The 13,171-nt window shown below is 44.0% G+C and overlaps 1 protein-coding gene across 2 annotated transcripts in view; it reads right to left on the bottom strand.

Annotated features, from left to right (window-relative positions):
• The window catches only part of Cpne4 (copine 4), a 481,784-nt gene that overhangs the window by 101,398 nt on the left and 367,215 nt on the right, over window positions 1-13,171 (bottom strand). The window lies entirely within an intron of this gene.

Below are 13,171 nucleotides of genomic sequence, written 5' to 3'. Positions count from 1 at the left end.
CCCTCAACAACTGAGTAGACACTCATCACTGGAGGCCAGCCTCAACAACTGACTAGAGACTCATCACTGGAGGCCAGCCTCAACAACTGAGTAGACACTCATCACCCATCTTACCTTTCATGGTAAGATACTGTTCAAAGTAAGATGTCAGTTAATGTCCTAGGATCCACTGCACAATTATCCAGCCCAAAATGGGTCATGGGGAGGCCGAGAGTCCCTGACAGACATAGAACCCCAAAGCCTCCTGCTAGTGTTAAAATACTTGTGCCAAGGCCTAGCCGGGGGAAGAGTATTACGTCAGCGGCTGGAATGAAGTGGGCAGATGAATGCTGCTTTTGGAAGATGCAGGTATAAAGAAATCTAGGAGGAGGAGAGGAGGTCTTGAAGGAAATACATTATTATGGCTGTGGCTCATTTCTTCTATATTATTAGTTCTCTCAGTGCAAACAGCCAGCAATACCAGCAGCACCTGGGAACCCATCAGTCACGTGCATGCTCAGCCCCCAAGTCCTGTGGTATCAGAGACTCAGGAATCTGTGTTCTAACAAGCTCCCTGGGTAATTCTGGATGCTGCTCAAAATTGGCAGGATTGCTGGGGATCCCACGCTGACCTCATTGGAAGGTCTGCTGTGCTTTGGTGTATCACCGACTGTCAAGAGTCGATTTCATCATTGGAAGTAGCAGAGCTGAGGGAGTTGTAAGGGGGGGTTATGGGAAGGGCCAGATGGCCTGCAGGGGAGACGAGCTGGAGGTAATGCCTCCTGACAAGTCCATTTAGTGATTTTATTCCTTCATGGGATGTCTGCCATAATGTGTTTTAAATGCCAGTGCAGTCAGGCATGCTGGGTAGAGAACAATAATGATGCCGGGTACAGGTTTAATTGCTAAGGGGAAGGAAAGGGAGGGGTGAGGGATGCATAAGTTGAAGAAAAGTTCTGAGGATTAGCATCTGAGGGATGGCTCTTCTCGCACTCTCCTCAAGACTTTTAATTGAATCCTGTTTGTCTCACCCACCCCACCCCCTCCTGATTTATTCCACCGACAGTCTCATGGCTTAAAGGTAAGCCAGGATTTATCATTCCTAGCCCCAGACTTGGTTCATGCCATTTCAGAGACTCTTCAAAGGAAGCAAAGAACTAACCCATAAAATACGGCTTTGAAATGAAAGGGACCTGACATTTGGAAAATCCACGAAGCTACTTTCGTTCGTTCCCACTTCTTTTCTGAGAATAATTTAGCCTCCATATCCTCCAAAAGTTGTGCTCTGAGAGCCAGCTCTGTCCACGATACCTTTCTTCTTTGTGGGACTCTCCCTGTAGCCCCTCATTCCTGAAGGCTTGTTTCTCCTTTGCCTTCCTCCCCATCCAGACCTCTCCCTCCCTGTAATCTAGAGCTGGTTATATACAGAGAGATCTGGAGGGAAATATCTGGTAATGTAGAAAGGAGCTCTTAGAAGAGAATGTGGTGATAGTGAGCTTCAGTCGGGGTGTTCCCAAGACACAATGGAAACATTTACATATTGAATTTAGATCTGCCATAGGTGATAGGATGTGTCCCATGTCCAAAGTAATTAGATGGACATATTTCTAATTTGTGAATCAACGGATATGGACGGGTGAGGGTATGCTTTTTCTTGGGATATTTTAAAAGGGCAGACCAAATAGTAAAACCTACCAGGGATGTCTTTCAAAAGTTCTATCTAATATAACTATAGGCTTCAACATCCATCCATCCATCCATCCATCCATCCATCCATCCATCCATCCATCCGAAGATGGAATAGGAACGACATGTGTGATTACATCTGAGTAGGTGAATTCTAAACTGACACATGAAGGGTAAGAATTCACCAGCCATGCAGAGACAGGGATATTTAAGGGACAGATAGGGTTTTCAGGTTTATATCTGCCTTTAGAAATGTGGACTCAAGGGATTATTTGAATATGTTAAGAATATTATGCACAATATGGGCTTAAAGACATGGGTGTGGCTGGGTGTCCTTTCAATGTCATAGGGAAACTGTTTATCAAGTCCTTCCAAGGGTAATTTATTTCCCTACAAGGACACAATACCGTTTGATTTAAAGACTTACTACTATTAATTAAGGGCTCACACTCTATAAATACATATGTTGAATACTATCTATGTGTGAATTTTATATGTATGCATGTGTATGATGCAATGACTTGTGTATAATAACAAAGATAACCCTGACATTGAGAGTCAGTTGCCCTGAGGATACTAACTCATTTCTATGTAGAAATCTTAGTTCTTCATAGGTGATATGGAAGGAAAGAGGGGATATTTTTATATTTAAGACATATTTAAGCAGAGATGGGGTGGCTACAGGGAGTGGGGATGGGGCACAGTGGAGACAAAGGGGCAGGGAGAGAGGGCTAACCAAATGAAGGGTGAATAAAAAACTTACTGAATTCTGCTACTCTGAAAGTCAATTAAAAAGGAAGGTTTAAAAAGGAGTTAGAAAATAGTTTCCTGCATGACTGGATGATGTTACTCCCCAAAGCCACAGAATATTAAAACATTCCAGTAGCAAGTATGTGCCAGCTCCTTATGAGTTACTGGCCAGGGAGGCCCCAGAGAACATCCAAATAAGACAAACTCTGCCATTCTACTTGGTTGCCTACCAGGACTAAATGATGAGGTCCTATTACTTAAGACAGCATTATTGTTGGCTGCAAAATATAGAGAAACTGCACTGGAACTTAACCAGAAGCTTCCGCCTGCTGGCTGGCTTTCCTAATACCTGGAGATACCGTGCCTGCTGCCAGAGAAGAAAAAGAATCAGGGGCCTTATCAACCAGATGTGCTCCTTATGAACCACAAGACCAACATGCCACGAAAGTGTCCTTATGAACCACAAGACCAACATGCCACAAAAACTGTTCTTATGAACCACAAGACCAACATGCCACTAAAAGTGTCCTTATAAACCACAAGACCAACATGCCACTAAAAGTGTCCTTATGAACCACAAGACCAACATGCCATGAAAAGTGTGCAACTGGAGTAACAGTAATAGCACAACAGCTATAGCAATGACCAACCCTCTGGGATTCAATTTGAGGCTCATTTCTTAAGATGGAATTTACGATTGGTACTATATCCCCAGTAAAAACCCACTGCTGAGGAGGTCTCAGTCCGGGGTGAGGGGGCTTACTATTGATGTTCGATGAAATTGGCATGGCACCAAACTCCCTTTAAACACTTAGGGCTACACCCAGAGACAAATGCTACTTCCAATCTTAAACAGAGAAGCTCTCTTCACGGTGAGTGGTGAACTGCTGTCCAAGGTGCTGAGAATAAGCGGCAGCTGAGTGCGAGTGACGTATTTAAACAGAACATTTATGCTACAGCATCAGAAATGCAGAGAGCAACACAGAAGACTGAACAGAAAGAGTGTAAAAGAGAGAAGATAGGGAGGGAAGCTGGGAAAGGCTTTCTTCGGGGGCAAGACAAGGCTACTGCGAACATGATCTCATGGCAGCTGTGGTCCTGCACTGAGTCTGCACATGACTGGACCTGTCAGCCGTCAACTGGAGGCTGGAGAGGTGCTCACGGACCCTACTTCTCTCTGCTGTACTATCGGCTGTTAATGGATTCTGCAGGGGGCAATACACTCACTAAGGAGCCCAGGAGGTACCAATGGACAGTTCCAAACCTATCTTCACACAAAATGGCCCTAAATAAAATCAATAGGCAGAAATATATGATTGTGGGAAAGGGCTTAGAGGGAAATGGGGGGATACAGAGGTGGGAGAAAGGTGAGTGGGTGGATGGGAAGAGTAATAAGAATGTATTGTAAGCATCTATGGAACTGTCGAAAATCAAAAAAAAAGTGATGCAAATTCAAAAGGGAGAAATCCCAGTCATGGTCCTGTTTAGAGGAAAGGACAGTGCAAACTGAATTCCTGAAAATGCTTGGTTTTATCATCTCCTCGGGTTTCTCATTAATTGGTGAGGAGACTGCAGCGTAGTGAACATACTCATCTGGAATGCCAGGGAGAATATTGCTATTGCTTTATCAACACTACGGGAGTTTGAGAAGGGTCATCCACAGTCCGAGTCAGAGGTCTGGAAAGTTGCCTTGGAAGATTTCAGTATTTATTTCTGCACAGCTAGATGTGTTTTTAACTTAACCTTGTCAATAGGGAGGCATTCAGAGGTGGACTTGACCTCCTCAGAGGCATTTGCCCCTGGGTCTGCTCTGCAGGGAATGGATACACATGCAGCTTCTATCCTACAACGTGAGCACTAAATAGGAGCATGGTTTATGGGGTGGGGACCACCATCTATGGTTATCCTGGGCATTTCTCTGTGGAAAGGATCTTCAACAGAATCATTGAACAAGACGGGAGGAGAGTATCTCTGAGGAAGAGAGCCCTCGAGGCCAGGTTCCTTGTGCTCAGATACCAGAGAAGACCCCTCTCTATATGGGTTGTGAGGAACATAGTTCTGTCAAATAAAATTATTAACACTTCATTAATTTTTTATAAATTAGCATTTTGGCTTCTGGACTTATATACTGCCTCTTGTGTGAGTCAATTCTTCCAGGTCTTGTCAAGCATTTAGACAAATTCTTATTCCTTGCACCAAAGAAGTTGGAGTCTGCACCAGCCTCTGGCTGGAAACCCCAAATGCGAGGAGCCGTGGTAGGCGATGTGAGGAGCCATCTCTCCACCTCTTCCTCATTCACCTCTCACTGCAGGAGGCAGAGGTGTGGCTGGCTGATGTACTGTTTAATCTCTCTCTCTCTCTCTCTCTCTCTCTCTCTCTCTCTCTCTCTCTCTCTCTCTCTCTCACACACACACACACACACACACACACACACACACTTTCCCCCACTTCTCTCTTGGTTTTTTTTTGTTTTTTTTTTTTTGAGACAGGGCTTCTCTGGAACTAGCTCTGTAGACCAGGCTGTCCTCAAACTCACAGAGATCCACTTGCGTCTGCTTCCTGAGTTCTGGGATTAAAGGCGTGCACCACCACTGCCCGGCTAGTACCACCATGAACCTACTTGGGCTTGTCTGTCTGTTTCTTCTCTTTCTAAATAACAAAAAAAGTCACAAAAGAAGACAACCCCCTTGTTATCAGAGAGCAAATAATTGGTTCCTTGCTAGGTTAGTAAGAAGTTTCTAGTTTCCTTCCTTGGCATTCAGTTTAAGGCTCTGTTTCATGTCTATCCACATACCATTGCCTTGACCTTCTACAGTCCCGCTTGATGGCCGAACCTGTTGCAGGCAGATGAGATCCTTGGAACACTGTACCTAGGAGGAGAAGCTGCTACATCCTCTGGCTCCAGAGGATGCTCTGCTTAGCATCCTAGTGAGTGAGGGTCACTACCCTGGGCCTCAAGGACTCTCCTCACAAAAGCTAACTTCTTCCTGGAGATAACTCTCCTAGTGTGTATGTGAAGATTCTATTGAAAATATTTTCTGGAGGAAAAGCACACAGAATATCCATAAACTGTGCACCCACCCCAACACATCGCTAGCTATTTAATGTTTATGCTGTGGGAGTGGAGTTGCATGCATACTCTGCAGAACTGACTCAGAGGTAAAGACCTCTCAGGAGGTCCACTCCATTTTGACCTCCCTATTGACAAGGCCACATTAAAACATTTCCAAACATTACAGAAACAAACAGCAAAATATTTGGAGGCAACATTTTCCGTTTCAGTGTTAACAAAGTAGCACAACACATGATGGAGTGAGTGGCTTAGATTAGCAAGCAAGCAAACCAACCAACTAACAAATGAACCCGGGAAGGAGCAATCACTGTGGGTAGCACACAGCATCCTTTGAATAAAGCAGCAGTCTCGCCAGTTAGAATTATCCTACAGTGTATCAAGGGATGCCCTGAGTTCCCACTCAGACTGTTCTTTTCTGCGTTAGCGACTTTTCTCGTTGCTAAAATAAAACACCTGGCAGAAACAACTTAGGAGAGTAAAGGCTTGCCTAGACTCCTGGTTCAGATGGTTTCAGTCTACCGCAGCCCAGAAGGCACTGTGGAATTAATGGCGGCCTGGGAGTGTGTGGTAGAGACTTCTCACCTGGTGGCTGACCAGGAAACACACTGGAACCAGAGCTGGCCATAACCTTCAAAGGCCTCCGCCAGTGAATCACACCCACTTGTTAAGCCCCAACCCCACACCTAAAGACTTCTGAGCCTTCAAATTAGCACCCAAGTGGGGAACCTAGCCACCCAAATATGAGTCTGTGGAGGGCTTTTTAGACTCAAATCACATCCCTGTTTCCTTTTATCACGAAGCAGGGTCATCTTTGCTCTGATTTCATCCTGAAAGCTGGCCACCTATCACTTTCCAGCATAGAACTAGCTTCAATGTAAGGAGACTGCCTCCCTTCAGAACAACTGTAAGTTACTCAGTTGGATGTCACCTGTACTGGGGAAACATGGTATCCAGAGGGACAAGAGGACTCCCTCTCAACTTTCATCTGAAGATCTCACCAGAGAAGTGACTGCTGCTCACCCAGAACCCTAAGTTCACAACTCAATTGATGTCTTCAAAAACATTCTAAACCAGTCAAGAACTGACAGGTTATCTTGACAGCCAGTTAAAGATATGACATGGCCGTGGACAAGTTTGCTAATAATGAAAAGAGTTTGTCATTACTTTGATATTGAAGCAGTGTCTACCACTGACCTCATGTCCCTCGCTGGGTAGTTACTAAGCACAGCAGGCAGAGGGGGATCCTCATTAGCATAAGGCCATGACACACAGAGAGGGGATTTTCTATTCAATGAATGTTTGAAAGGCTGGTGTGTGGGGAAAAGGATGGGATATTGGCTCCACCTCTACTGTGCTCTTCATTCATAAGGGCTGGGCCAGGAGAGCTCCTCTTCTTCCCACAGGGGTTTATGAAACAGAAGAACCTGAGCGTCAGAAGGACTCAGGGAGCTGCTATCCCCTCATGGGAGGTGACTGACAGGATGCAAGAAGTGCAGGCAGGAGCCAAGGCACCACAGACCAGCACTGTCTGGTCTCAAGTTCAGTCATGCTAACAGGAAGTGGATTGTTTATTTATTTATTTATTTATTTATTGTGACAGAAGATTTATCATACTGCTTTACCATCAATTACTTTTAAGTGCATAGCTCTGTAGCATTAAGCATGGTCGTACTGTGGTATAACCTTTATCAGCACCCGTCACTGGAAAAGCTCTGTCTTCCTCACTAAAAGTCATGCTCATTCAACGCCAGCTCTAAAGTGTCTGCTTTGTACATTTCCTGAACAAAACAGGATTTAATTTGGGAAGATGGTCTCTCTCTCTCTCTCTCTCTCTCTCTCTCTCTCTCTCTCTCTCTCTCTCTCCTTTCTCTCTCCTTTCTCTCTCTGTCTCTGTCTCTCTCTCTCTAATTCTCACTGATAAAACATCACCTTGATATTGAAGCAGTACCTACTGCCAACCCCATTTGCAGGAGACCTCACTCCCCCCCTCCCCTTTGGAGCTACTAAACACAACAGGCAGAAGAGGGCTTTCCTGAGCAGCAGGGCCTGGCACATGAGGAGGGGCAATTTTTTACTCAGTGGATGGAAAGAGTGATGTTTGGAGAAAGAGGAATGGATTATTAACACAGGACAGCAGAAAACAGGAGGGGGCTTAATGAGAAAGGGAAAGGCTGGGAGACAATTGGTCTGGACAGGTGTGTGTGTACAGTCACTGCCCTTCTGAATGTGGAGACTTAACTTAAGGTGTATTTGTCCCCTCAGAAAGTTTAATTGTACAATGCTGGTGTGAAATCTAGTTCAAAGGTCAAATAGACTTGGTTCTGTTCATGCCATTTTCAAACTTTTTGGATGTAGGTGTTAGAATATTATTTTCTCCCTTTACACCTCAGTTTTCTCATCCACAAAATGGTCAGTAAAAACATTTCTCCATGTGAAAGTCAAATAGCCCATCGCAAAAATCTCTTTCTTCTTCTTTATAGGCATCTAACTAGACTGCATTGATCAGTTTGCCTTGCTGCTCAGTGTGACTGGGCTATGTTACTGAGTTCTAGGAATTGGTTTCAGCTAAAACTTCTGGAGACCCAAAGTTTCTGCTTTCTGTTTCCTGGATGCAAACTAGTAGTAGAGTGTGGGTGAGCCACAAATACAAGGAACCCGAGCACCAGCCCAAGGCTTCTCTGATTATGTAGCCTGTGCAAGTCTGGCACTAGCTATGTAGAGCAGGGCAGCCTCAAACTCATAGAGATCCGCCTGCCAATGCCTCCCCTTGTTGTAGGTGTGTGCCAACAACATCCAGCAGAAGCCCGAGTTCTTGGATCATGGAGAAGCAGACATTGACTTGAATGGTTTGTCTGTGCTTGTTATATAAGAAAGACATAAACTTCTGTTACTTGGCAGCTCTCTGTTACTATGGGATTGCTCTTTTATTTCTTGTGTATGTGCATACCTGTGTAGACAGGCAGGAGGTGCCAGTGTCTTCTTGAATTGTTTCCTCCCTTATGTATTGAGATGATGTCTATCTCTAGACTAACTGGCCAGTGGGCTGGGGGATCCCTGTAGCCCCAGTGCTGGGATTACAGATGCATTCAGGTGTGCCTGCCTTTTAATGGGCACTAGGGACCCCAACTCAGGCCCTCACATTTGCATAACAAACAGCCCCCCCCCTGGGGTATCTCAACCCCTGCTGGATTGTTTAAGCTAAGAGAATGACAAAGTTTAGTGAGAAAACTTAAACCAAGTGCCTAGCACAGTTCTGGAGCCTGGCAAGCAGTCTGTAAATATTATCTGTTCTTTAGCAGAGACACTGGGGCACGAGAGACCTGGGTTTAACCTAAGACTATACTTACATAGCTGTAAAATCTTGAATTGTTTTCTACAAAGCAGATCTCTAATTCCTCATTTGTGAAGGAAGAAAATATTAATGAAAGGAAGAAATATTAAAAAGAAGAAGCCATGACCCCGTCTTGGTTCAGAAGCTTAGCTGATTCCTGAATTATTAAAACTGCTTTCTACATCATGGCATTGACTGCAAATCTCAGGTAGGATCAGGGATCAGGGGTGCCATTTACTCAAGTGGAGTCAAGAATTCCAGCACACCAGATGATTGAATGAAGAGAGACTTGGGTGAGTCTTCAATCCTCCCATAAACTTCTGATCATTTAGGCAGAGTGAAGGAGTGACAGGCACAAGACCAGTAACCCTGAGCCCAGAAGGCCACAAGGAAAGCACTTGAATCTGAACAGATTTCCAGAAAACATAATAGGACTGTGGACATTCAAGTCCCACCCCCACTCAGCATTAGAAAGCAGTAGAGAGGGCAGAAGAGTTGCTTTCAATTGCCCAATAATGTCAGGCTCTTATTTCCAATAATACTGAGCACAGTAATGGCCTCTTCAATTCCCGTTCCCTGTAGTTTGCATGAACCACATTAAAAACAAAAAATAAATAAATCCCCCCAAACAAATAAATAAACAAACCAAAAACTCAGAAAATGTTGAAATAGCCCATGGAAAGTATAGTGATGAAGCTTCCTGCTATAGACTTGGGGTTTTATGGAGCTGAATGAGAACTTGGGGGGGTGGAGGTTAAACTGGGGTGCCATACCATTTCTCCCTTATAATAAATCAGGTCTATTAGAGATAGTCAGCAATAAGAAAGAAAAATGTGTTTAAAGGAGGGAGATAGACAAAAGATAATGGGTACATTAGAATCCAGAAGTTAAGAACCATGTGGGACTGGGGATAAAAAGCAAACATCCAACGCCAAGAGAGTCCAAAGCAAAACAGTGAATTTATAGAGAAAATAGAGTAGCAATTAAAGACAGTGCAGTCATATATAGAAGGGAGAGACACAGATAGTTGTATAAGTAAAGGGACAAATGCAAAGGGTTTCGCAGAGTGACAAGAACGGAACACACAGAGACGCTTAGCTCTGTGTTGAGATGGCAGAAAGACAGCTGGGGTGCCAAATGGAGGGGCCAGTGGGAAGTCTGCGAGGTTGCAGAGGCACTGAGAAGGAGGAGGTGTCATTTAGGGCAAGCTTAGCACATGGCTGAGTTCAGCACTGTGTAACAGCTATTAAAAAAGAAGACAGTACCCTTACTGTTCTGGGGTTTTGACTTAACAGAGCACTCTAATGATCATTCAGAAGTCCAGCTTTGGGAGTGTCCAGTGACAACTTGGAAATATGGCTGTTTTAAGTCAATCAGCATGGCAGCCAAAAAGGAAGAGCAGAAAGAAGAGCAAAGCAGGAGGTGGGCAACCGGTATCACATGGGGGTCGCTTTTGATCTGCATTCGGGCTTCCTTTCTCACACCCACAGGTCTGATTTCCACTTTAGCTTCCACACCTTCCCTTCTGTTACTCCAATTCCCTGACGATGTTTTGTCTGTGCCTACCTCACCCTGACCTCAGGTACCAAGCTGGGCCTCTTGCCTGTGCAAGGCATGGGGGCTGGGGTCACAGAAATCACAGTCCTTCCTCTCTGTCCCTCGTCAGGGCTGTTAGCTGTTATCCACTCTTATTCCAAGGACATCACAGGGACTCTATAGAGGGGGGTCTCCAAGCTGCCTTTGGGATTGAGCTATTAGAAAAGCAGATAGAATCTGACCCTTTAGTGTGGGCAATTCAAAGTTCTCAGTGTGAGCTCTTAGAGTCTGTCGAGATTGCTCTGATGTGGTATTTCCCCTCAGTACCAAGCACAATTTTGTGTCATTAAATACTTTCTGATGGTGGTCCCCAACCCTCTATTTCTCTAAGAGCCCCCATCTGGAAGAATCTTTGGTAAACACTACACTGTCTCTTAAAAATTTAAGACTTGTAGAGGAGCTGTGTGCTGGTCAAATCAAAGCAAATGATGAATACAACGTTTCACCGAGTTGCTTTTTTGGAGAGTACTTTTCCCTTAATGGAACACTGAGTGATTCAGGGTCTCAGTCCTCATGAAATATCTTACATGTAGACATTTTTCTTGCTAACTGTTACAATGACATAAAATGAAGCATTTTATTTGAGATGAAAAATATGCTTATCGTGGTGATTTATTTTTTTAATAAATCAAATACAGGAGGAATGGATTCAAGAGGTATTCAACAACTTGACATTCACGTGAAGACATATTAGGAAAAGAGAATTATAAAACCTTAAAATTCATGATTTCAAAGCTTTGGTTTAGAAAGCAAGGAAAACTATTAAGCACCTGATATATGATGTGTGGGTTAGAAGAATTCAAGGAGCAACTCAAAGGAATTTTCTGTGCTCAAATGTGGAATGATGCAGCGTGTTAAAGATTAGTAGTAGCTGAAATAGACTGAAACACTCATATGAAAATCCATGAATTTTTAATAATACCCAGGGCATTCTCATCAGGAAACAGAACTTGAATGCGTTCAGGCCCCAATGACCCATTTTTAGGCAACAGAGAGTGTAGGAAACACTTCAGGAGAGACCATACTGGCGTTTTCTTTAAGAAAACTGTGCAAAACAGAACAAAACTAAACTAAAAACACCAAAAGGGAACAAAAACTAATTTGCATTTGGTCTCATTTGCATCCTGGTCCTTGTTCAAAGAATAACAAAAGCCAGAAAAACAGGGGCTGGTGAGGTGTCTCAGTGAATAAGAGAGCTCGCTTTGTAGGCATAAGATCAAAGCCACAGAACTCATGGAAAAAGCTATGTGTGGCCTCCTGTGTCTGTGCCAGTAACCTTAGTACTTTGTAGGAGTGGGGTAGAGGAAGGTTTGGTGGGGCTTGCTGGCTGTTAGCCTAGCTCCAGATTCAGTGACTTTGTCTCAAGGGAACAAGGTAGAAAGAGAGAGAGCAGGGCACCCACCCACACATTCTCCTCTAACCCCAGCAATCAATTGGGGTCGTGCACAACACACATGCTTATACATGCACACATTAAAAACCAGAAAATCCAACTGTTTAATAAGTGAGTAAATCACTAGGAGAGAGGCAGATAGGCAGAGGGTGCAGCATATCTGATAGCATTAACAACCTCTAGTTAATATTCTTGGGCATGGGATGGTTTCATGGCTATGTTTATTGGAAGGTCCTTAATCTTTCAGTAGGTATATCCTGGAGTATTTTCAGGTCAGGAAATATGGTGACTAAGATAGGGCCATGGCATAGTATGGCTTGGCCTCAGGCTCTTTTTTTCTGGCTGGCTTTTTGTAGGACAGTCCCACAGGCCTTTAAAACATCATCATTTTATGATGTAGCAAAACATGTAAATATTTCCTCCAGTTTGAAATATTCTTTCCCCTGATAATTTTAAAAGAAACAAGAGAAATTGGAGGTGGGTTGGGGTGTTCTCGAGAGCACCATATGCCTTCTGTCTGCTCACTGGGCTTCATAGGCGTTGACCCTGGTCTCGATTTAATGGCCCAGAGGTATGAGTGGGACAGGATGACATGTAGTTGACCATAATGAATAACTGCTGAATCTGTGTGGTGGTATGAAGAGGGGAGTGTCATAGCACTTTTAAAACTGCCTGTGTATTTAAATACTTTCATGTTAAGTAAAGACATTTTGAAAAAAGTCATTTAGTCACTATTTTGACTTTTATCATGGATAGGAATTCCAAACAAACCAACACACAAACAAACAAATGGATAATCAAGCCAATTATTCAAAAGTTGATATTCATGTAGTTGTTGCATACATAAGAAAGGCATTAAGATGATGTATTGGAACAAAAATTGTAACTATTAAGCTTGGATTTAAAAAATCTAACCTGACAGATGGTTTAAGAAATTCACTTTTCTTTTTTGTTGGTCGGGAGAATAACACCCATATGATCAGAGCTCCTGGCTAGCAGCAGCACGGCTGTCTTTGGAGAAGGCCATGTTAGAGTGCCATAGCCGCTCCTGAAGCAAAATAACCAATAAATACAAACTAAAACAGGCACAGGAATCCATCTGCCTTTCAGAGGAGCCCATTTTACAGTGAGCGGGTGATGCCACTGGGGGGCCAGCATGTCAGTGGGGGCTGGGCTCTTCCTGAGGCTCAGGAATGTCCCTCCCAGCTTTCCGTGCCACTTCATGCTTTCACAGGTCATTGCCAGAAACAGTGAGTGCATGCGAACTCCAGGCAAGACCTGGGTGTGCTGGGTGCCTGGAACACACACACACACACACACACACACACACACACACACACACACACACACCACACACACACAC

The sequence above is a fragment of the Microtus ochrogaster genome, unplaced genomic scaffold (assembly GCF_000317375.1).
Source record: "Microtus ochrogaster isolate Prairie Vole_2 unplaced genomic scaffold, MicOch1.0 UNK33, whole genome shotgun sequence".
Taxonomy (NCBI): domain Eukaryota; kingdom Metazoa; phylum Chordata; class Mammalia; order Rodentia; family Cricetidae; genus Microtus; species Microtus ochrogaster.
This window is presented reverse-complemented; position numbering and strand designations above follow the sequence as displayed.